Below are 26,487 nucleotides of genomic sequence, written 5' to 3'. Positions count from 1 at the left end.
AAAGTACTAAAATTGCTATTTAATGTTAAAGCTTATATTTAAACAGAGTTAGAATAAAGACTTTAAATGTATTCAGCTCCTAAACATACACTGAAAATGATATTTTTATTTAATAAACTAACAGTGAGAAGAAATTAGGTAAGGATTACATAGGAACTCACCCGTATTACTCTAAAAGTTTTCTGTAAATCTAAAATTATTCCAAATGAGAAGTCCACTCTCCTACTACGGTGGGAATGTAACCTAGTGCAGTGACATGGAGAACAGTATAGAGGTTCATTAAAAAAATTAAAACAGAGCTACGGTGTGATCTAGCAATCCTACTCCTGGGCATACATTTGAAGTAAACCATGGTTCAAAATGATACACAGATAATGCTCATTGCACTGCCATTTACAATATCCAAGACCAGAGAGCAACCTAAAAGTCTATCAACAGATGAAAGGACAAAGAAGATATGATACTTACATACAATATAATATACTCAGCCATGAAAAAGAATGAAATTATGCCATTTGCAGCAAAATGGATGAACCTGGAGATTACCATACTAAGTGTAGTAAGTCAGACATCAGAAGACAAATATCATACGATACTCTTAATATGAACAATCTTAAAAAATGATACAAACTTATTTACAAAACAGAAACAGAATCACAGACTTAAGAGAACAAACTTATGCTTAGGTAGGGGAAAGACGAGGATAGGGATAGATTAGATTGGGAATTTGGGGTTGAAATACACACACTACTACATTTCAAATAGATAACCAATAAGGATCAGTCCTGAATATTCATTGGAAGGACTGATGTTGAAGCTGAAACTCCAATACTTTGGCCACCTGATGTGACAACCTGACTCATTTAAAAAGACCCTAATGCTGGGAAAGATTGAAGGCAGGAGGAGAAGGGGACGACAGAGGATGAGATAGTTGGATGGCATCACCAACTCAATGTACACAGGTTTGAGTAAACTTCAGGAGCTGGTGATGGACAGGGAGGCCAGACATGCTGCAGTCCATGGGGTCGCAAAGAGTGGATACAACTGAGTGACTGAAATGAACTGAAGGAACTACTATATAGCAAAGGTAACTCTGCTCAAATATTCTGTAATAACCTAAAAGAGAAAAGAACTTGGAAAAAAGATATATGTACATGTAGAACTGAATCACTTTGCTGTACACCTGAAACTGACACTGAAAATCAATTAAGTCCAATAAAAAATAATTTCTATAAAAGTTTATTTTAAAAAACTAAATATAAAATTACTTTATTTTTTAAATTTTTACCTTGAAATAATTTTATACTTAAAGAAAACTTACAGAAATAATGCAAAGAATTCTTATATACCCTTCACGTTATATTAATATACTATAATAAAATTAATATTATATAACAATAATAAAATTATCACAATCATAATATTGCTTTCTTCTTTTGAAGTCATTATTCTGCAAATCAAAAAAATCTTCTCTGTGTCAAAAACTAATTCTTTTTTGGCAAAATTTTGACATGGTTTGTTGACTTTCAACTCAAGTAATAAATAAAAAGATACATTTCAATTCGAAAGCAGGATAAAAAATAAGAGTAGTGTTTTCATTTAGCAATTGCACTTGACCCTTGAACAACACAGGTTGGAACAGCATCAGATCAGATCAGATCAGTTGCTCAGTCGTGTCCGACTCTTTGTGACCCCATGAATTGCAGCATGCCAGGCCTCCCTGTCCATCACCAACTCCTGGAGTTCACTCAGACTCACGTCCATCAAGTCAGTGATGCCATCCAGCCATCTCATCCTCGGTCGTCCCCTTCTCCTCTTGCCCCCAATCCCTCCCAGCATCAGAGTCTTTTCCAATGAGTCAACTCTTCACATGAGGTGGCCAAAGTACTGGAGTTTCAGCTTCAGCATCATTCCTTCCAAAGAAATGCCAGGGCTGATCTCCTTCAGGATGGACTGGTTGGATCTCCTCGCAGTCCAAGGGACTCTCCAGAGTCTTCTCCAACACCACAGTTCAAAAGCATCAATTCTTCGGCGCTCAGCCTTCTTCACAGTCCAACTCTCACATCCATACATGATCACAGGAAAAACCATAGCCTTGACTAGACGAACCTTTGTTGGCAAAGTAATGTCTCTGCTTTTGAATATGCTATCTAGGTTGGTCATAACTTTCCTTCCAAGGAGTAAGTGTCTTTTAATTTCATGGCTGCAGTGACCATCTGTACTGATTTTGGAGCCCAGAAAAATAAAGTCTGCCACTGTTTCCACTGTTTCCCCATCTATTTCCCATGAAGTGGTGGGACCAGATGCCATGATCTTCGTTTTCTGAATGTTGAGCTTTAAGCCAACTTTTTCACTCTCTACTTTCACTTTCATCAAGAGGCTTTTGAGTTCCTCTTCACTTTCTGCCATAAGGGTGGTGTGATCTGCACATCTGAGGTTATTGATATTTCTCCCCGCAATGTTGATTCCAGTTTGTGTTTCTTCCAGTTCAGCGTTTCTCATGATGTACTCTGTATATAAGTTAAATAAACAGGGTGACAATATACAGCCTTGACGAACTCCTTTTCCTATTTGGAACCAGTCTGTTGTTCCATGTCCAGTTTTTTTCAATAATAAATACTATAGTACTGCACTATAGTTTTTAATATAGGATGATTAAAGTCATCCAAATTTAATTCAGATGACCATTATATCTACTACAGTAGGCAAGAATCCCTTAGAAGAAATGGAGTAGCCCTCATTGTCAACAAAAGTGTCCAAAATGCAGTACTTGGGTGTAGTTTCAAAAACAACAGAATGATCTCTGTTCATTTCCAAGGCAAATCATTCCACATCACAGTAATCCAAGTCTATGCCCCAACTACTAATGCCAAAGAAGCAGAAGTTGAATGGTTTTATGAAGACCTACAAGACCTTCTAGAACTAACACCCAAAACATATGTCATCATAAGGGACTGGAATCCCAAAGTAGGAAGTCAAGAGCCTGGAATAACAGGAAAGTTTAGCCTTGGAATACAAAATGAAGCAGGGCATAGGATAACAGAGTTTTGCCAAGAGACCACACTGGTCATAGCAAACACCCTCTTCCAACAACACAAGAGACAACTATACACACCAGATGGTCAATACCAAAATCAGACTGATTATATACTTTGCAGCTGAAGATGCAGAAGCTCTATACAGTCTTCAAAAATAAGACTGGGAGCTGACTGTGGCTAAGATCATGAACTCTTATTGGCAAATTCAGATTTAAATTGAAGAAAGTAGGGAAAACCACTAGACCATTCAGGTATGCTGCTACTGCTGCTGCTAAGTCGCTTTCGTTGTGTCCGACTCTGTGCTACCCCATAGACAGCAGCCCACCAGGCTCCTCTGTCCCTGGGATTCTCCAGGCAAGAACACTGGAGTAGGTTACCATTTCCTTCTCCAATGCATGAAAGCGAAAAGTGAAAGTGAAGTCGCTCAGTCAGGCCCAACTCTTAGTGATCCCATGGACTGCAGCCTACCAGGCTCCTCTGTCCCTGGGATTCTCCAGGCAAGAACACTGGAGTGGGTTGCCATTTCCTTCTCCAATGCATGAAAGTGAAAAGTGAAAGTGAAGTCACTCAGTCATGTCCAACTCTTAGTGACCCCATGGACAGCAGCCCACCAGGCTCCTCTGTCCCTGGGATTCTCCAGGCAAGAACACTGGAGTGGGTTGCCATTTCCTTCTCCAATGCATCAAAGTGAAAAGTGAAAGTGAAGTCGCTCAGTCATGCCCAACTCTTAGTGACCCCATGGACTGCAGCCTACCAGGCTCCTCTGTCCATGGGATTTTCCAGGCAAGAGTACTAGAGTGGGGTGCCATTGCCTTCTCCGATTCAGGTATGACCTAAATCAAATCTCTTACAAATATACAGTGGAAGTGAGAAATAGATTCAAGGGATTAGATTTGATAAAAGTTCCTGAAGAACGATGGATGGAGTTTTGTGACATTGTACAGGAGGCAGTGATCAAGACTATCTCCAAGAAAAAGAAATGCAAAAAGGCAAAATGGTTGTCTGAGGAGGCCTTACAAATAGCTAAGAAAAGAAGAGAAGTGAAGCAAAGGAAGAAAGAAAGATATACCCATATGAATGCAGAGTTTCGAACAATAGCAAGGAGAGATAAGAAAGCCTTCCTCAGTGATCAATGCCAAGAAATAGAGGAAAACAAGAAAATGGGAAAGACTAGAGATCTCTTCAAGAAAATTAGAGATACTAAAGGAACATTTCATGCAAAAATGGGCTCAATAAAGAACAGAAATGGTATGGACCTAACAGAAGCACATGATATTAAGAAGAGTTGGCAAGAATACACAGAAGAACTATACCAAAAAGATCTTCAGGACCCAGATAACAACAATGGTGTGATCACTCACCTACAGCCAGACATCCTGGAGTGTGAAGTCTAGTGGGCCTTAGACAAAGCTAGTGGAGGTGATGAATTCCAGCTGAGCTATTTTCAAACCTTAAAGGATGCTGCTGTCAAAGTGCTGTACTCAATATGCCAGCAAATTTGGAAAATTCGGCAGTGGCCACAGGACTAGAAAAGGTCAGTCTTCATTCCAATCCCAAAGAAAGGCAACATCAAAGAATGTTTTAACTACTGCACCATTGCACTCACCTCACACACTAGCAAAGTAATGCTCAAAATTCTCCAAGTGAGGCTTCAACAGTATGTGAACTGAGAACTTTGTGATGTTCAAGCTGGTTTAGAAGAGGCACAGAAACCAGGGATCAAATTGCCAACATCCACTAGATCACATAAAAAGCAAGAGTTCCAGAAAAACATCTACTTATGCTTCATTGACCTTACCAAAGCCTTTGACTGTGGCGATCAGAACAAACTGTAGAAAATTCTTCAAGAGTTAGGAATACTACACCATATTACCTGTCCCCTGAGAAATCTGTACGCAGGTCAAGCAGTAACAGTTACAACCGAACATTTAACAATGGACTGGATCCAAATTGGGAAAGGAGCACAACACGGCTATACACTGTCATCCTGCTTATTTAACTTATATGCAGACTGTGTATCATGTGACATGTCAGACTGGATGATGCACAAGCTGGAATCAAGACTGCAGGGAGAAATGACCAATAACTTCAGATACGCAGAAGACACCACGCTTATGGCAGTAAGTGAAGATGAACTAAAGACACTCTTGATGAAAGAAAAAGACGAGAGTGAAAAAGCTGGCTTAAAACTCAACATGCAAAAAACCTAAGATCATGGCATCCAGTCACATCATGGCAAATAGATGGGGAAATAGTGGCTGACTTTATTTTGGGGGCTCCAAAATCACTGCAGATGGTGACTGCGGCCATGAAATTAAAAGATGCTTACTCCTTGGAAGGAAAGTTGTGACCAACCTAGATAGCATATTCAAAAGCAGAGACATTACTTTGCCAACAAAGGTCAATCTGGTTGAAGCTATGATTTTTCCAGTAATCGTCTATGAATGTGAGAGTTGGACTATAAAGAAAACTGAACGCCAAAGAATTGATGCTTTTGAACTGTGGTTTTGGAGAAGACTCTTGAGAGTCCCTTGAACTGCAAGGAGATCCAATCAGTCCGTCCCAAAGGAAGTCAGTTCTGAATATTCATTGGAAGGACTGATGCTGAAGCAGAAACTCCAATACTTTGGCTACCTGATTCGAACAACTGCCTCACTGGAAAAGACCTGGATGCTGGGAAAGACTGAAGGCAGGAGGAGAAGGGGATGACACAGGATGAGATGGTCGAATGGCATCACTGACTCAATGGACATGAGTTTAAGCAAGTTCTGGGAGTTGGTGGTGGACAGGGAAGCCTGGCATGCTACAGTCCATGGGGTTGCAAAGAGTCAGACATGACCAAGCAACTCAACTGCACTGAACTGATAGTACTACACAATCCACTGTTGGTACACATCCAGGGTAATGGAGAGTGAACTATAAGGTTACAGGTGAAGGGTTGGCAAGCCTAACCCCTAAATGTTCAGGGTCAACTATTCATCAACTTTCTAAAATGTATTCCTAAGCTAGAACTCAGTATCCTCCAAGTGGATGAATAATGACGTATTCACATAAATTATATAACACTTTAACACTAATCTTCATTAGAATTTCTAAAAAGAAAAGCTACCATTTCCAAAAATACTACAGAAAGCCAAGTGTGGGTTTGGAGACCAGGAATTTGAAATAGGACCCATGCATATAGTAGTGCTGTGATTTGCATTCAACAATCTCAATACCAAGGAATAGACTGGCAGATACTAAGTTAGACTGATCTAGGCTGGTGGCTAAGCACGGTAAATTAAAAGAACACAAAAAGCGAGAGAACGTGTTTACATAAGTTTGAGAGAAAATTAAGCGTACTTAAATGCATTAAGGGTAATGAAATGCCAGATTTGGGGGGCAGTGACATGTAGAGGTACAAGGGCTAGGAAAATTCTATATCATCACAGAAAATGAGTCATAGATCTCATATATAGAACTGTAAGGGATGATGATTTACAGTACTGACACAATAAAGAATTATTTAAAAAGAATCAAGTTCAACAAACTCTAAAAGGGGAAGATGCATGGTTTATACCAGTGAAATCATCCCTTACCTACTGGCTGGGAAACTGTAGACAGATCTTTACAAGTTACAAGAAAATTCATTTAAATGCCTTTAGACTTCAAAAATACAAAAAGAAAATATTAAAATGTGTATTTTTCCTGCTTCTGTTTGATCAATAGGAAATATACAATTTTAAAAATGATTGCCAAAAGAGGGGAAATGTTAAAATTTTCTTGAAAAGGTATGTTAGGACAGCATCACCATTTCACAACATTTTACACTGTTTTTCAAATAATGCCTAGTGTTATTACCTTGAACTGAAAGTACTAAGATATTCATAAAAATTTTTATTTCTTCAAAAAAGTAAGGTATGTGATTTGAAAGTACTTAAAAAGTAAAAAAAAAAATATTCTAAAACAATGTTATTAAGAAATACTAATTATTCAATACATGCCTGCTGACTCAATATAGAAGGATATGAAGCATATGTACAAAATCATGCTGGGACTGAATATCATCATTATTCTGAGGAGAGCAAGGAAAAAAAAACTAACAGTGTTAAGTGATGTAGAATATTCACTTAAATATGAATAGAATTTTTACTAAAATACAGAGAATAGTACCTCATAGTGGTTTTGATTTGCAGCACTGTTTATAATAGCCAGGACATGGAAGCAACCTAGATGTCCATCAGCAGATGAATGGATAAGAAAGCTGTGGTACATATACACAATGGAGTATTACTCAGCCATTAAAAAGAATTCATTTGAATCTGTTCTAATGAGATGGATGAAACTGGAGCCTATTATACAGAATGAAGTAAGCCAGAAAGAAAAACACCAATACAGTATACTAACACATATATATGGAATTTAGAAAGATGGTAACAATAACCCTGTGTACGAGACAGCAAAAGAGACACTGATGTATAGAACAGTCTTATGGACTCTGTGGGAGAGGGAGAGGGTGGGAAGATTTGGGAGAATGGCAGTGAAACATGTATACTATCATGTATGAAACGAGTTGCCAGTCCAGGTTCGACGCACGATAGTGGATGCTCGGGGCTGGTGCACTGGGATGACCCAGAGGGATGGTATGGGGAGGGAGGAGGGAGGAGGGAGGAGGGTTCAGGATGGGGAACACATGTATACCTGTGGCGGATTCATTTCGATATTTGGCAAAACCAATACAATTTTGTAAAGTTTAAAAATAAAATAAAATTAAAAAAATAAATAAATTTAAAAAATAATAATAAATTAAAAAAAAATTAAGCTCAACATTTCTAAAGAGGAAATAGAGTCCTTTTAAGTGTTCATTTGAAATCCTGATTCAGCTGCAACTTCCCAAATATGATATTTCTTTGGTGAATCAAACACTTCAAAATTCTGAAGAAAAAGAATTCAGTGAGTATTGAAGAAAAAAAATCTATTGGACTATTACGTTCAATGCTGATTTTTCAATAAACAACTATGCTTATTGAAAAAAATAGATAAATAAAAAAATAAAATACAGAGAATACATAGAAGAACTATACAAAAAAGATCTTTATAACCCAGATAACCAGGATGTGTGATCATTCACCTACAGCCAGACATTCTGGACTGCAAAGTCAAGTGGGCCTTAGGAAGAATCACTACAAACAAAGCTAGTGGAGGTGATGGAATTCCAGTTGAGCTGGAATTCAAAACGATGATGCTGTGAAAGTGCTGCACTCAATATGCCAGCAAATTTGGAAAACTCAGCAGTGGCCACAGGACTAGAAAAGGTCAGTTTTCATTCCAATCCCAAAGAAAGGCAGTGACAAAGAATGTCCAAACTACCATACAATTGCAGTCATCTCACACGCTAGCAAAGTAATGCTCAAAATTCTCCAAGCAAGGTTTCAACAGTATGTGTGTGAATCAAGAACTTCCGATGCTCAAGCTGGATTTCGAAAAGGCACAGGAACCAGAGATCAAATTGCCAACATCCAATGGATCATAGAAAAAGCAAGAGAGTTTGAGAAAAACATCTACTTCTGCTTTATGGACTATGCCAAAACCTTTGACTGTGTGGACAACAAGAAACTCTGTAAAATTCTTCAAGAGATGGGAATACCAGACCACCTTACATGTCTCATGATAAATCTATATACAGGTCAAGAGGCACCAGTTAGACCGTACATGGAACAACTGAAGCTCGAATACTTTGGCCACCTGATTGATGTGAAGAGCTAACTCATTGGAAAAGACCCTGATGCTAGGAAAGATTGAAGGCAGGAGGAGAAGGGGACAACAGTGGATGAGATGGATGGATGGCATCACTGACCTGATGGACATGAGTTTGAGCAAGTACCAGGAGATGGTGATGAGCAAGGTAGCCTGGCGTGCTGCAGTCCATGGATTTGCAAAGAATTGGACACAACTGAGCAAATGAACTGACTGACTGATCAAAAATGTCCCATTTATCACATAAGTTAAGGACTTAGTTAACAAATGATCACGGGACACTTAATAACAAAAAATTCAGTACAAAATATAGGCAACTACTACTTAAAGAATTATAATTCTTCATTAAGTTAACTTTTAACAACTAGAATCCCAGGAGTCAAATGATACCAAAAATTACCAATTAATAGACATCCAAAAAAGTCTATTATTCAGAGAAGCGGTTTCTAGGCAAAGTGGAAAAAAAATGGAATATTTTTTTCCAAATAATTTATTGCCCATTTCTAAGAAATAATTGGTACATGCTGATAATTCCCTGAGAGCTAAGAAACACACCTTATTAAAAGATGTAATTAAACAAAAACCACAAACCAAAAAACACAAAACAAACAAAAAGATGTAATTAGTCTCCAGAAATTACATGCACTGACAGAGAACAGACACTCAAATTAAGCTTGTAGAGTAAGCCCTTTAGATAAAGCAGAAAAATGTTGTGTGTAAAAACCTTTCATTTAGAAAGTGCATGCGAGTGCAAAGTCACATCAGTCGTGTCTCTCTCTTTGTGACGCTATGGACCATAGCTCATCAGGCTCCTCTGTCCATGGGATTCTCCAGGCAAGAATACTGGAGTAGGGTGCCATTACCTTCTTCAAGGGATCTTCCTCCCCGAATCTGCATCCCTAAGGTCTCCTGCATTGGCAGGTGGATTTTTTACCACTAGCACCACCTATGAAGCCCTTGGAAAGTAGATTTCAGGTTTGTTTCATCTTTGAAAAATTTGGAGGTAACATAAAAAACATTAACGGATATACGTTCTCTCTTGTAAAACCCAATCTCTTTCATACATTTAGCTTTATGGCTAAACCTTCCAGTTCTCTCAGAATATAAGTTAAAATAAATATACGATCTTTAAAAATGGGGATGTTAGAAATCTAATCTGAAACATTCAGAAAGTTAAGGGAAACTGCCTATCTTTGGAGTGGTGGCGGTAGATAAAACTTCAGATTATAATTTTTCCTTGCCAAACTGAAAAGTAACAATTGCTAATATATAACTTTCATTGTGAATTCACTTTTCATCATGATCTGTTGCTTGAAAAGCAAACACTATGATTTAAAATACTAGACAATCAGTAAAGGTACCCTCAACAGTTTAGCATATCTCCATGATAAAAAATACAAGCTTATTTTCAAATTACCTCAAAATTACTCCATATGGTCTTCAAAAATGTTAATCAAAGATTCTTATATTCACATAAGCATGACTGCAAAAAACACACTTATACCTTATATTCACATTTATACCTGATTGTCAACTGGAACATTAACCTGGTATATGTTTATTACGTACTCACAAGAAAGCAAACAATATTTTTTAAAAAGAGAAAGTAGTCAACAACAGAGAATATAAGGTATTCTTATATTTCGTAACTGTCTTTTCGTAACTGCTCATTAAGGTATGAAGAAGTGCTAGGTGGAAATATTCTATATTGAAATTTTTAAAAAGTCAAAGCACAAGCTGGAATCAAGATTGCTGGGAGAAATATCAATCACCTCAGATATGCAGATGACACCACCCTTATGGCAGAAAGTGAAGAGGAACTAAAAAGCCTCTTGATGAAAGTGAAAGAGGAAAGTGAAAAAGTTGGCTTCAAGCTCAACATTCAGAAAACTAATGGCATCTGATCCCATCACTTCATGGGAAATAGATGGGGAAACAGTGGAAACAGTGGCAGACTTTATTTTTGGGGGCTTCAAAATCACTGCAGATGGTGATTGCAGCCAGGAAACTAAAAAATGCTTACTCCTTAGAAGGAAAGCTATGACCAACCTAGATAGCATATTGAAAAGCAGAGACATTACTTTGCCAACAAAGGTTCGTCTAGTCAAGGCTATGGTTTTTCTAGTGGTCATGTATGGATGTGAGAGTTGGGCTGTGAAGAAAGCTGACTGCTGAAAAATTGATGCTTTTGAATCAATCGATTTTGTGGTGTTGGAGAAGACTCTTGAGAGTCCCTTGGACTGCAAGGAGATCCAACCAGTCCATTCTGAAGGAGATCAGTCCTGGGTGTTCTTTGGAAGGAATGATACTGAAGCGGAAACTCTAGTACTTTGGCCACCTCATGCAAAGAGTTGACTCATTGGAAAAGACTCTGATGCTGGGAGGGATTGGGGGCAGGAGGAGAAGGGGACAACAGAGGATGAGATGGCTGGATGGCATCACTGACTCGATGGACGTGAGTCTGAGTGAACTCCGGGAGTTGGTGATGGACGGGGAGGCCTGGTGTGCTGCAATTCATGGGGTTGCAAAGAGTCTGACACGACTGAGTGACTGAACTGAACTGAACTGGATATTTTAGTATTAAGATTAAAAAACAACTTGCTGCATTTTAAGGACAGAGAGTCCAGAAATGCTGGTAATATTCAAGCAACTATTTAAAATGATAACGTGATAAGTTGCTCAGTCATTTTTGATTCTTTGTGAGGCATAAACTATAGCCTGCCAGGCTCCTCCCTCAATGGAATTCTCCAGGTAAGAATATTGGATTGGGTGGGCCATTCTCTTCTCCAGGGGATCTTTCCCACCCAGGGATAGAATTGGGGTCCCGTGCATTGCTGGCAGATTCTTTATCATTTCAGCCACCAGGGAAGTCCCATTTAAAATGTGACCATAATAATAAAGAACTTCTAAGGTCAAAATGTAAACTCTTCTTTGATGATCATTAAATCCAGAAATATCTTGGATCTGATCATTTAAAAGGTATTTCTGATTCAAAAACAAAAGACAATCAGCCTAATAAGTACCTCAAAGAAAATATATAAATGTGTAACAAGTGCATAAAAAGATGTTCAATACCATTAGTCATTAGGGAAATAACAGTGATGAAATACCACTGTATGTACAAGATTGGTTATAATTTTAAAGAAAAGAAGGGAAAAAAAAGGGTGAGGGGATAAATTCTGGCAAGGATCTGTACAAACTGGAACCCTTAATATATTTCTGGTGAGAATGTATATTGTTGTTGCCACTGTGGAAAGAGTTTGGTAGTTCCTCCAGAAGCGCAGATTTACCATACGAACCATCAATTAAATCCCTGCAGGTATATACTCAAATGAATAAAAAAGAGGGATTCAAACTCTGTGGACAACCCAAATATTCATGAACTCATGAATAGATAACAGGACACAGCCATATAATGGAATTATTATTCAGTTACAGAAAGGAATCAAGTGCTAATACATACGACAATCTACATGAATCACAAAAATATTATTACCTATAAGTAAAAGAAGCCAAATAAAAAAGGTCATATAAAGCAATGATTTCATTTACATGAAACATTCAGAAACGGCAAATCCATTGTAACAGATAACCTATCTGTGGGTGTCAGGGGCTGACAGGAGGGAGTGAGGAACAACTGCTTTCATTCTAGGGGTTCCATTTGGAGTGATGAAACACATCCTAGAACTAGACACGGAGTATGCTTGCACAGTATCATGAATTAAGTAAATTCTACTGAATTGCACACTTTAAATGATTCATTTTATGTTATGTGGATTTTACTTCAGTGAAAAAAAGAACACACAAAAAAAGGAAAGACTCTTTATCCTGTTAACGTTACCCACTGAGGCATTCTAAAGAAGCAACATCACAAAATTTGTCTTTTAGTAGGGTTTTCAGCAGCTCTGTAGAACACAAATTGGTGGAGAGACAAATAGCTGTAGCGAGAACAGAGGGAAATCATCCTATAATTGAGAAAAGAACAAACGAGAGTAAGGAAGGAAGGAGTATCAGAGAATAATAGAGGGGAACAGTGAAACCCAGGGGAGACTTTTTCAAGACTGTCAAGCAGATAAAGGAGAGGAAATCACAAACAGTGCCTGTGACACTACAGCTGAGTGTCAGAATATGTCAGAAAACGAGCTGGAAGTCATCTGTTAAGGGGCTGTAAGAACCCAAGAGAAAACAGTGGGTAAAGATTTAAAGGAGAAGGAAAGAAACACTGCAAGAATTAAAAGAAGAAGATCCAGCTATGGAAAAGGAGGGAGAGGAACCAGAAAGGAAGAAAACCTGAGGAACAGGTATCACAGAAGCGAAGCCAGAGAGGAAAAAAGCTTCAAACTGGTGGTAGAGTCAACACTGATAAATGAGTCAAATGAGATGAGAACTATAAAGTGTTCAGTGGATTGGATGACCAAATCATAATCAGTGGCTCCTACTACCTGAGTTTCAGAGAAGTGGTAAGAATAATGAAGAGATAAAGAAGTATAGACTACATTTTCAAATATTTCAACTGAAAAGGAAACTAGATAGATAAGGAGGATTTTGGAGAGAGATTTTCTTATTGGAATGGGAGAGAAATTAAGCACATTTATAACAAAGATAGTGAAGACCAGGGAGGGGATAAGATTTGAAGGTAGACTCAAGGGTGAGAAGAAAAGCACAAATGAAGGATGTTAGATATAAAATGAAAGTGGAATAACTAATTCTCAAATATTAGATAGAAACAATGAAATAAAGATATGGATGCAGTTAAGCATGACTACACAACAAGACACTGAAAACACTTCTTTAAAGCCAAAACAGTTGCTCAGTTGAGAAGCTGGGAAGGTATCTCCTGGTAGAGGGATAAGAGACTGGGTAGATGTGAGGATATGAAAAAATTATTAACATAAAATCTAGAGAAAAAGAGAACGCTAAAAGCAAATTAAAGAACTGAAAAGAAGTTTCACCACCTACACTGTTGCTGAGAATGTAAATTGGTGCAGCCACTTACACGTAATGGGGAACATTACAAAGGTTCCTTAAAAAACTAAGAATAGAGTTGCCATATAATCCTGCAATCCTACTCCTGGGAATATATCTAGGAAAACTCTTACTTAAACACCGTGATGTTCACAGCAGCGCTATTTAGAGTAACTAAGAGTGGCTCAGTCATTCAAGAACTCGCCCACAATGCAGGAGACCCGCATTCGATCCCTGGGTTGGACGATTCCCTGCAGAAGGGAATGGCTACTCACTCCAGTCTTCTTGCCTAAACAATTTCATGGACAGAGGAGCCTGGCGAGTTACAATCCACGGGGTTGCAAAGAGTTGGACATGAGTGAGCCACTAACAAGATGTGGAAGTAAACTAAATGTCCAGGAAGTAAGTCAGATAGAGGAAAGCAAATATTACATGATGTCACTTATTTGTGGAATTTTAAAAGACGATACAAGTGAACTTACTTACAAAACAGAAATAGATACACAGACATAGAAAATAAGCTTATGGTCACCAACAGGATAAATCAAGAGTTTGGAATTAACTTCTATACACAACTACATAGAAAACAAGCAAACAACAAGGATCTATTGTACAACACAGAGAACAATATCCAGGATGCTGTGATAAACCATAATGGAAAAGAATCTAAAAAAGAATAAATATATATAATAAATAAGTTTTATATATATAATCACTTTGATGTACACCTGAAACTAACACAACATTGTAAATTAATAACTCAATTTAAAAAAGGAAAGAAAAGATGTTTCAGGGTGCAACTTAGTTTGGAAAACTGAGTTATTCTGCCTATTTACAAAGAGTATGGTTTTATACAAATTTCTACTCATCACTGGAATCAAGATTGCTGGGTGAAATATCAATAACCTCAGATATGCAGATGATACTACTCTAAAGGCAGAAAGTGAAGAGAAACTCTTAATAAAGAGCCTCTTGATGAGGGTGATAGAGGAGAGTTAAAAAGCTGGCTTGAAACTCAATATTAAACAAACTAAGACCATGGCATCCGGTCCCATCATTTCATGGCAAACAGAAGAAGAAAAAGTGCAAGTAGTGACAGTTTTTCTTTTCTTGAACTCCAAAATCACTACAGGTGGTGACTGCAGCCATGAAATTAAAAGACACTTGGTAAGGCAAATGGGCTTCGGCGGCTCCTTGGCAGGTGGCAGCAGTGGCCGTATCGCTTCCTCCTGGCCTTGTTAATGTCGGGGCCAGGCCTTGTTAATGACGCCCTAGAGCCCGGCCTTTCCTGGGGTAGGGGTGGGAGGGGACGGGGTGGGGACCAGACATGTCAGACATGTCAGAGGTGACTCGAAGTCTGCTGCAGTGCTGGGGCACCAATTTTAGGAGAGGCAGAAGATCTGAAGAAGCCAGAACCAATCCTAAAGAATATTCTTACATATAATAAAGAACTCCCATTTGATGTTCAGCCTGTCCCTTTAAGAAGAACTTCAGCACCTGGTGCAGAAGAGAATTCGGAATTTGAAGAAGATGAAGAAGAGGGTGGTGCTGGAGCAGGGTCTCCTGATTTCTTTCCTGCCAGAGCTCCCAGTACTTAATTACCAAGGCTGCCATCAGAACCAGGAACGACGTTACTACCAGAATTGAGAAAACTGGCCTAAAAGATGCCAGGCAATGCACTGATCCCTATATCACAGTTAGGGTAAAAGACCTGAATGGCACAAATTTAACTCCTGTGCAAGATACTCCTGGGGCTTCAAGAACAGGAGACACATGTGCTCATTTTAATGTAGACATTGAGCTCCAGAAGCATGTTGAAAAATTAACCAAAGGTGCAGCTATTTTTTTTTAATTCAAACACTACAAGCCTAAAGAAAGGTTTACCAGCACCAAGTGTTTTGCTTTCATGGAGATGGCTGAAATTAAACCTGGGCCAACTGTAACAGAACTATACAAGAAACCCACTGACTTTAAAAGAAAGAAATTGCAATTATTGTCCAAGAAACCATTTTATCTTCATCTGCATCAAACTTTCCACAAGGAATGATCCTGACATGAGCACCCTGGAACTTCTGTGAATCTCACCACTCCATAGAATCCATCATAGCTCTGTGTAGCATACGCACCCCTCAATAGGCAGGAAGCAAGCCGGACACAGGTTGACAGACCAGAGTGAGTTCATTACAAGCTTTAGCACAGAATTCAAAGTCCAGCATCACTGACGAAACAGACTCCTTTGGATACAGCTTTATTGTAGATCTTGAAACATTTTCACTTTCTTATTAATTGTGCAATTAATAGTCTCTTTTCTAATCTACGACTACTCCCACCCTGCTTCCTGGAACAACACTGTTGTGGGTGGGATGTTCTTGTCTTTGAACGTAATATAGCAGTAAGAATGTGCTAGAATGTCCATTTCTGCTCCAATATGCTCTTTAGCAAACTTTGGGTTGATGTGGGGAGGAGAGCATGAGACTGCGTTAGAGGAAATGGGACCAATTATGCTGCCCAAGGTCAGTTTGGAAGTTTATAGCCTGCTCCTTAGAGACAGCCTCAATTCACCCCGATCTCATGGCTTTCCTGCCTAGAAATCATGTGCCTTGGCCAGTCTCCCACATGGGAGTATTTGCAGGTTGTAGCTGGGATTTTTCCAGATGACCAGATTGTTCTTCTGAAAGTGACCGTATTTTTACTCATGTTGATTAGCTTTTTTCCTATATCATATTGTTACTCTTTCTGATAGTGATTCTAGAGTTAATGATGAAAGCATCTCAGAATAATTACAAATTCTTAGTGGAGTTATAATGTCTTCTAAATCACGTAATCTAAAAATAATTTGAGTCAGATGCTAATGAGATATTGCACGAATAACTGCTATTTTTCTGACAACTGATTATGAAACCTTAAAACCTGCATACCTCTTCTACAGTGATGAGTATGCAAATCTGGAGATATTCTATTTTTTTTAATATAGGTGGATAGTATTGCAATTTATTTCCTATTTAGATATACTGACATTCATCCATATGGAAATATACAAGTCATTAGATTATTATAATATGACTATTTACATTCTTTTGACTTAATAATGGAGCCCAGATAAAACTTTCATAGTACATACACAGTGGATATTTTACACAGAACAAGAAGATTTGGGGTGGATGTTCTGTGGGTCAGACGTGGAGCCCACATGTTTAACATTCACTGTTTTAAATGACCAATGCTAGAATGCACAAAATGCAGTGCCAGTACGTGGCCTATTTTTAAATGAGTGTAACAAGCCTTACCTTGGACAACAGGTATCTCCTCACGGTAAGGAGCAGTGGCTGCATTTTGCTGGAGCAGCCGTGAAGAGATACCCCACGTCCAAGGTAAGAGAAATCCAAGTAAGTCGGTAGGTGTTGCGAGAGGGCATCAGAGGGCAGACACACTGAAACCATAATCACAGAAAACTAGTCAATCTAATCACACAGACCACAGCCTTGTCTAACTCAATGAAACTAAGCCATGCCCTGTGGGGCCACCCAAGACGGACGGGTCATGGTGGAGAGATCTGACAGAATGTGGTCCCCTGGAGAAGGGAATGGCAAACCACTTCAGTATTCTTGTTTTGAGAACCCCATGAAGAGTACGAAAAGGAAAAATGATAGGATACTGAAAGAGGAACTCCCCAGGTCGGTAGGAGCCCAATATGCTACTAGAGATAAATGGAGAAATAACTCCAGAAAGAATGAAGGGATGGAGCCAAAGCAAAACAATACCCAGATGTGGATATGAGTGGTGGTAGAAGCAAGGTCCAATGCTGTAAAGAGCAATATCACATAGGAACCTGGAATGTCAGGTCCATGAATCAAGGCAAATTGGAAGTGGTCAAACGGAGATGGCAAGAGTGAACGTCGACATTCTAGGAATCAGTGAACTAAAATGGACCAGAACAGGTGAATTTAACTCAGATGACCATTGTATCTACTACTGTGGGCAGGAATCCCTTAGAAGAAATGGAGTAGGCATCATAGTCAACAAAAGAGTCTGAAATGCAGTACTTGGATGCAATCTCAAAAACAACAGAATGATCGTTGTTCGTTTCCAAGGCAAACCATGCAATATCACGGTAAACCAACTCTATACCCCGACCAGTAAGGCTGAAGAAGCTGAAGTTGAACAGTTCTATGAAGACCTACAAGACCTTCTAGAACTAACACCCAAAAAAGATGTCTTTTTCATTATAGGGGACAGGAATATAAAACTAGGAAGTCAAGAAACATCTAGAGTAACAGGCAAATTTGGTCTTGGAGTACAGAATGAAGCAGGGCAAAGGCTAATAGAGTTCTGCCAAGAGAACACACTGGTCATAGGACACACCCACTTGCAACAACACAAGAGAAGACTCTACACATGGACATCACCAGATGGTCAACACGGAAATCAGGTTGATTATATTCTTTGCAGCCAAAGATGGAAAAGCTCTATACAGTCAGCAAAAGGAAGACCGGGAGTGACTGTGGCTCAGATCATGAACTCCTTATTGCCAAATTCAGACTTAAATTGAAGGAAGTGGGGAAAACCACTAGACCATTCAGGTATGACCTAAATCAAATCCCTTATGAATATACAGTGGAAGTGAGAAACAGATTTAAGGGACTAGATCTGATAGAGTGCCTGATGAACTATGGACGGAGGTTCGTGACACTGTATACAAGACAGGAATCAAGACGATCCCCAAGAGAAAAAATGCAAAAAAGCAAAATGGCTGTCTGAGGAGGCCTTACAAATAGCTGTGAGAAGAAGAGAAGCGAAAAGCAAAGGAGAAAACGAAAAATATAAGCATCTGAATGCAGAGTTTCAAAGACTAGTAAGGAGAGATGAGAAAGCCTTCCTCAGCAATCAATGCAAAGAAATAGAGGAAAACAATCGAATGGGAAAGACTGGAGATCTCTTCAAGAAAATGAGAGATACCAAGGGAACATTTCATGCAAAGATGGGCTCGATAGAGGACAGAAATGGTATGGACCTAACAGAAGCATAAGATATTAAGAAGAGGTGGCAAGAATACACAGAACTGTACAAAAAAGATCTTCATGACACAGATAATCACGATGGTGTGATCATTCACACTCACCTAGAGCCAGACATCCTGGAATGTGAAGTCAAGTGGGCCTTAGACCATCATTACAAACAAAGCTAGTGGAGGTGATGGAATTCCAGTTGAGCTATTTCAAATCCTGAAAGATGATGTATTCTTTACCACTGACCCACCAGAGAAGCTCCCGTGACAAGCCCAGATAGCATATTAAAAAGCAAAGATACCACTTTATCAACAAAGCATGTGAGATGAGTGCAATTGTGCAGTAGTTTGAGCATTCTTTGGTATTGCCTTTCTTTGGGATCAGATCTGATCTGATGCTAATGCTAAATCTAGGGATTTTTCTAAAATGTTCTATAACTTACATTACAAATGATTCCTCAAAACACAGGATTAAAAATACCCAAAATATCACATAAGGAGTGTCACTTAAAATCAATATTTGTGGATATTCAGTTCAGTTCAGTTCAGTCGCTCAGTCATGTCCGACTCTCTGCGACCCCATGAATTGCAGCACGCCAGGCCTCCCTGTCCATCACCAACTCCTGGAGTTCACTCAGACTCACATCCATCGAGTCAGTGATGCCATCCAGCCATCTCATCCTCTGTTGTCCCCTTCTCCTCCTGCCCCCAATCCCTCCCAGCATCAGAGTCTTTTCCAATGAGTCAACTCTTCACATGAAGTGGCCAAAGTACTGGAGTTTCAGCTTTAGCATCATTCCTTCCAAAGAAATCCCAGGGTAATTCTACAACAAGTATAAAGATACTCTCTAATTTTTTTTTTGGCCAGCTTCATGGCATGCAGGATCTCAGTTGTTCAAGCAGGGATCAAAACCATGTCCCCTTCATTGGAAGCATGGAGTCCTAACCACTGGCCTGCCGGGAAATTTCCACAACTTTTATTCAAGGTCATTGTACTTTTACTTTTCAATGTGTTCTAATTACACAAAACCTATATTGTTATAAAAAGAATTTCATCCTGAGATATTCCAGCCACAGCCTATCACATTTTTTAGTGTAACGTATGGGGATGAGAAGGAAAACATTCAGACTGCTCATGAGTCAAAGGTGAAAAGTGAAAGTAAAAGTCGTTCCATCGTGTCCGACTCTTTGTGACCCCATGGACTACACAATTGGTGGAATTCTCCAGGCCAGAATACTGGAGTGGGCAGCCTTTCCCTTCTCCAAGGGATCTTCCCAACCCAGGGATCGAACCTAGGTCTCCCATACTGCAGGCAGATTCTTTACCAGCTGAGCCACAAGGGAAGCCCAAGAATACTGGAGTGGGTGGCCTATCCCTTCTCCAGCGGATCTTCCCGACCCAGGAATCAAACTGGGGTCTCCTGAACTGCAGGCGGATTCTTTACCAGCTGAGCTATCAGAGGGAGAGTCAAAGGTAAAAGTATGCAAATGTGATATAAAATATGTATTTGTCTCCTTTCATCAAATTCTAGCCACTAGCACAATATTTTCTGGTTATATTATCTACCTATAAAAAATGCCTCAGTTCAAAATACAAGTCTGCTACTTACTAACCATGAGACCCTGCACTACTTCTATAAAGAGCCATTAACTCAAAAACTATCAAGGGTCTCCTATTTAACTGTAGGTACATGCTAACAAAGTAGTCAGCCAGTGTTTGCCTGTTCATCTCTTTCTCCCTTTTTCTATATCCAAGCATGTGCATGCATGCATACTCACACACACACACTACGACAGAAGGACATGAGACCTCCAGATCGAGGCAAAAATGGCAGCAAGAGAAATATCTTAGTGCTGCCTTTTTGAGCACCAGTCCTCAGGGGACAGTGCAGTAAGGACAGGATGCTACTAGTGCCAGCGAAGTGCATCAGAGGACAGTAATTCCAAAATTTAGAAACCGATCTACATGCGGCAGCTGTTCCAAAGTGAAAGATTATTCATTACTATAGTATTACAGACAGTCCTTGACTTAGGATGGCTTGGTCTACAATTTTTGGACATTATGATGGTGGGAAAGCTATACTCATGCCTGGTAGTCCAGTGATTAGACTCCACGCTTCAATCTCTGGTCAGGGAACAAAAATCCCACATATGGCCGTGGACAAAAAGAGAAAGAAACTACTATGAATTCTGAATTTTCCCCAGGCTAGCAATGTTGTTCAGTCACTCAGCAATGTCCGACTCTTTGCAACCCCATTAACTGCAGCACACCAGGCTACCCTGCCCATCACCATCTCCCAGAGCTTGCTCCAACTCATGTCCATTGAGTCAGTGATGCCATCCAACCATCTCATCCTCTGTCATCCCCTTCTCTTTCTGCCTTCAGTCTTTCCCAGCATCTGGGTCTTTTCTAATGAGTTGGCACCTTGCATCAGGTGGCCAAAGTTTTGGTGCTTCAGCTTCATCATCAGTCCTTCCAATGAATATTCAGGGCTGGATTTCCTTTAGGATTGACTGGTTTGATCTCCTTGCAGTCCAAGGGACTCTCAAGAGTCTTCTCCAACACCACAGTTCAAAAGCATCAATTCGGCTCTCAGCCTTCTTCATTGTCCAACTGTCACATCCATACACGACTACTGGAAAAACCATAGCTTTGACTAGACGGACCTTTGTCAGCAAAGTAATGTTTCTGCTTTATAATATGCTGTCTAGGTTTGTCATTGCTTTTCTTCCAAGGAACAAGCATCTTTTGATTTCATGGCTGCCGTCACCGTATGCAGGGATTTTGGAGCCCAAGAAAATAAAGTTTGTCACTGTTTCCATTGTTTCCCTATCTATTTGCCATGAAGCGATGGGAGCAGATGCCATGATCTTAGGTTTTTTGAATGTTGAGTTTTTAAGCCAGGGTTTTCACTCTCCTCTTTCACCTTCATCAAGAGGCTCTTTAATTCCTCTTTGTTTTCTGTCATAAGGGTGGTGTCATCTGCATATCTGAGGTTACTGATATTTCTCCTGGAAATCTTGATTCCAGCTTCTGATTCATACAGCCCAGCATTTCTCAATAAGTTGTATAATAACTCTCTCTAGATGCTGGGCAACTGCAAGTTGAGTGAAGTTTTAGTTACTTACTGCAGTGTTCTGCTTGGACTTAAAAAAGTGCATTACAAATGCATATCGTAAACATAATCACAAAAAATGGAAGCAGTGGATGAAAAACGAGAAGCAATAACATACCTAGTAACTCACCTGCAAATAGATCTTTCCCGTCAATATAATAGTTGCTTTTACTTAGATTAAAAAACAATATAAAATAAAATGGAGCAATGCCATGAAATTCAGGAGCTATATGGACCACAGAAATCAAGTCTAAAATAATTATCTAATTTATAATTATCTAGCTGATCCTGTTCACAGCACCAGTTGTCTTGCTGTTCACACTGAGCACACTGTTCAGTGAACCCAGGGTAGGTGAGGCAGGAGCTAAGAGGCTGGAAGAAGACTCGAGGAGACGCAGGAACTGCTGCTGTGCTTAGTTGCTCAGTAGTGTCCGGTTCTTTGAGATCACATGGACTATAGCCTGCCAGGCTCCTCTGTCCATGGGCATTATTCAGGCATAAATACTGGAGTGGGTTGCCATATCCTCCTCCAGGGTATCTAACCAACCCAGGGATTGAACCCAGCTCTATTACATTGCAGGATTCCACACCATCTGAGCCACCACTGAAGCCCAAGAATACTGGAGTGGGTACCCTATCCCTTCTCCAGGGGATCTTCCCAACCCGGGAATCATACCAGGGTCTCCTGCACTGCAGGCAGATTCTGTACCAGCTGAGCTACCAGGGAAGCCCAGGAACTACAGACACATTTATTCTCACCTGGCTGGCACAGCAGCCATAACACAGCCTCTCTCCTGGCTGATGCAGCAGCTATAACATAACCATAACATAATTATAACATAGCAAAAACATAGTCCCATATAACATATCTACGATGTAGCTCCAATGTAGCCATGATGCAGCAGCAGCCAGGGCTTTCATGGTGAAGCTCATGTAGGCATATGGCACAAAGCCCCCATGACCAAGCGAGTACCTCGTGATACACATGTGCAGTGTTATAAATGACCTCAGCTGTTACACAGCTGTGCAAAGTCATTGTTTCCAGAATATGGGGCGAGAGGGCGTGAGAGTGTGGGGCAACAGAGCCTGACTGGCACCATCTTGTTAATTTCCCCACAATAATCATATCTAATTAATTATGAAGTATTATTAAATTATTAAATAGTTGAATCACTTGCCCAAGATCACTCAGCTACTTGCTGGAAGAGCATGGAGGAGATTTTCTACTTTGTGAGTTCCCATCAGGCCTTTGACTGTTTCTATCATCCCAGATATTTATAAAGTTTTCCATAAGACTATACAAATAATGTCTTCAGCTCTAAATAGCCATAAAAGAGTTAAAGTTCATCATGTTTTTGATAAGACATGACATTCATTTAAAAACAATAATTCTTTTCATACCTACTTTAGGACTCCATGGATAATTATCAAAGCATACTAAGGATGAAGGAACTGTGTTATAGGGGTATCTTTACTATTTATAAAGGAATTGTATTGAGGCCCAGAGATGCAATTTATCCAGCTAAAAAACTCACATAGGCACTAGAATATTTCTGTGAGAGTCAATGAAGCTGTGCATGTGATTCATTTCAGGGCAGCATAGGATTTGCTGAACGGATAAGAATATAGAAATTACCAGCTTGCCTCTGGCAGTAAACTTACTCCAGATGCTCAAGAGAATGATGAGTTCATTTTTGCCTATTCCCATATGAAACTTCTGCTTAACAGTGGTAATCAGTAGAAAAACTAAAAAAGCCAAAGGTTTACTTGCCTGCATTACAAGTCTTACACTAATTTGTTAAATACATATTTTGACCACTATTTTAAAGTGAGGATTTTTTGAAAAAGGAAAACTTTTTTAATGTACAATGATTAACAGTGTTTATAAAATCTTACTTCTTCTCCATACATAAAAATTTTTATGTATGTAATCCAGAAAAACTATTTTTTTAATCCCTAAGGAACTCTATACACAAAATTAGACATTTCAAAAACAAGATTGCTTCTTTAAAACATTATGAAATACTTTTATAATTTGTATTTAAGTGATTTTAGTGTTCTCAGATTTTAAGAATTTTTTTTAAAGGAAAAAAAATGTAAGAAATGTATCTCAGAAGTCAACTGATTAGAGACTGGAAATCAGTGAAAATTTAGACTAGCTTGCAGTAACTACAAGCTAATTAAACAATTACACTGGATTAGGCCAATCCATGTTAAATTACACACTATTATGACTTAAAAGCATTTATCAATATGCAACAAACTGTCAATATAAAAATTTAAACTATCAGAGAAAAATCTAAATGATACATAAATTCAACTAAAAATATATTTAACATTATAGTATTTCTCCATGCCAGAAGATCACATTATAAGATATAACTATTCAATATAATAAAAATCCAGTGTTTAGGAAACTTCAAATCACTATTTTTTAATTCATTTCATGACATGAAAATAAGGGAAATGAATTTACAACTCGAAAAATAACAGAACTTTCAAAATACAATGAAAGTTAATATTATTAAATATTTCTTTGACGGCCTTAGTAAAAACAAGCTGAGTTTTATAGAAAAAGTAGGAAACAATTTGTGGACTAGTATACTGATTCATGGAAATAAAATAATGAGACAAATCTCACATTTTCATATCAATAGTTCTGATACTTTTATATAAAAATATTTATGTTTGTCTAGAAGAACCACACCTTACATCAAAAGCTACAAACAGATTGAATGTAAAATGGTGGCAAGTGATGTATCATGCAAATATCCAGAAGAGACCTGAAATGGCTATTGTAATGAAAAAACAGACATAAAAATTAATTAGGTAACTCAGATAAGATGGGTAATATAATGAATAGAATGACCACAAACTACTGAAACTGACTCACGAATAAACACGTAATCTTTAGAAACCAATACAACTAGTGAAGTAATTAGTAATCAAAAACTACCCACACACGAAAAAGATCAGATGACTTCACCACTGAATTCTAACAAATATTTAAAGAAGAATTTTAAAATTCTCCACAGATTCTTCCAAAAAACAGAAAAAAAAGACAAACCCCAATTCATTTTATAGAGCAGTATTACCACGATACCAAACCACAGACAGAAATAAGGTAATTACAGACCAATACGTCTTATGAATATAATGTAAAAATCCTCAGTAAAACATTAGCAAAAACAAATCCAGCAATGTATAAAAATGAATTATATAATATATCCAATGAGATTTAATCCCAGGAATGCAAGATTGGCTTAACATCTCAAAACCAACTAATGTTATATATCATATCAACAGTATAGAAAACAAAACTCATATGCTTATGACAACAAACGCAGAAAAGACACCTGGCAAATCTAACACTGTTTCAAGTTTAACAGATTCAACAAACTAGTAATAGACAGGAACTTCTTGAATATGATAAAGAACATTTAAGAAAAATACACAGTAAACATCACTGTGAATGACAGGATACTTGGCCCTCAGACAAGGAACAACACAAGGATGTTTACTCTCATCACTTCAACATTATACTAGATCCCTGCTTATTTAACTTATATGCAGAGTGCCTCATTTGAAATCCCAGGCTGGATGAAGCACAAGCTGGAATCAAGATTGCTGGGAGAAACAGCAACAACCTCAGATACGCAGATGATACCACTTTAATGACAGAAAGTGAAGAGGAACTAACAAGCCTCTTGATGAAGGAGAAAGAAAAGAGTAAAAAAGCTGGCTTAAAACTCAACATTCAAAAAACAAAGATCATGGCATCTGGTCCTATCACTTCATGGCAAACAGATGGGGAAAATGTGGAAACAGTGTCAGATTTCATTTTCTTGAGCTCCAAAATCAGTACGGATGGTGACTGCAGCCACAAAATTAAAAGATGCTTGCACCTCGGAAGAATAACTATGACAAACCTAGACAGTGTATGAAAAAGTAGAGACATCACTTTGTCAACAAAGGTCTGTACAGTCAAAGCTATGGTTTTTCCAATAGTCATGTATGGATGTGAGAGCTGGACCATGAAGAAGGCTGAGTATCGAAGAACTGACGCTTTCAAACTGTGGTGCTGGAGAAGACCCCTCAGGGTCCCTTGGACAGCAAGGAGATCAATCCAGTTACTCCTATAGGAAATCAATCCTGAATATTCATTGGAAAGACTGACATTGAAGCTGAAGCTTCAATACTTTGGCCACCTGATGTGAACAGCTGACTAATTGGAAAAGACCCTGATGCTGGGAAAAACTGAGGGCAAGAGGAGAAGCGGGCAACAGAGGATGAAATGGTTGGATGACATCACTGTATTCAATGGACAAGAGCAAACTCAGGGAGACAGTAAAGGACAGAGAAGACTGGGGTGCTGCAGTTCATAGGGTCATAGGAGTCAGACACAACTTAGCCACTAAACAACAACAACAAAGAGGCACGAGTCAAGGCAAGTAGGCAAAAGAAACAAATAAACAAATGGGTTCCAAACTGGAAAGGAAGAAGGAAAAGTATTTGTACTGTGTTGACCAAAAAGTTTGTTTGGGTTTTTCTGTACAATGTTATGGAACACTCAAATGAACTTTTTGGCCAAACTAATAGATAACATATTTAGTACATTGAAAACCGT

The 26,487-nt window shown here is 38.8% G+C and overlaps 1 protein-coding gene and 1 pseudogene across 6 annotated transcripts in view; one reads left to right on the top strand and one right to left on the bottom strand.

Annotated features, from left to right (window-relative positions):
• ADK (adenosine kinase) overlaps window positions 1-26,487 on the bottom strand; it is a 551,072-nt gene that overhangs the window by 313,651 nt on the left and 210,934 nt on the right. The gene's annotated exons all lie outside the window — the stretch shown is intronic.
• On the top strand, window positions 14,981-16,426 carry LOC133240235 (axin interactor, dorsalization-associated protein-like; annotated as a pseudogene).

Source organism: Bos javanicus, chromosome 28, assembly GCF_032452875.1.
Source record: "Bos javanicus breed banteng chromosome 28, ARS-OSU_banteng_1.0, whole genome shotgun sequence".
NCBI classification, from domain to species: Eukaryota; Metazoa; Chordata; class Mammalia; order Artiodactyla; family Bovidae; genus Bos; species Bos javanicus.
The sequence above is the reverse complement of the archived record's forward strand: the minus strand, read 5'-3'. Positions and strand labels throughout refer to the sequence as shown.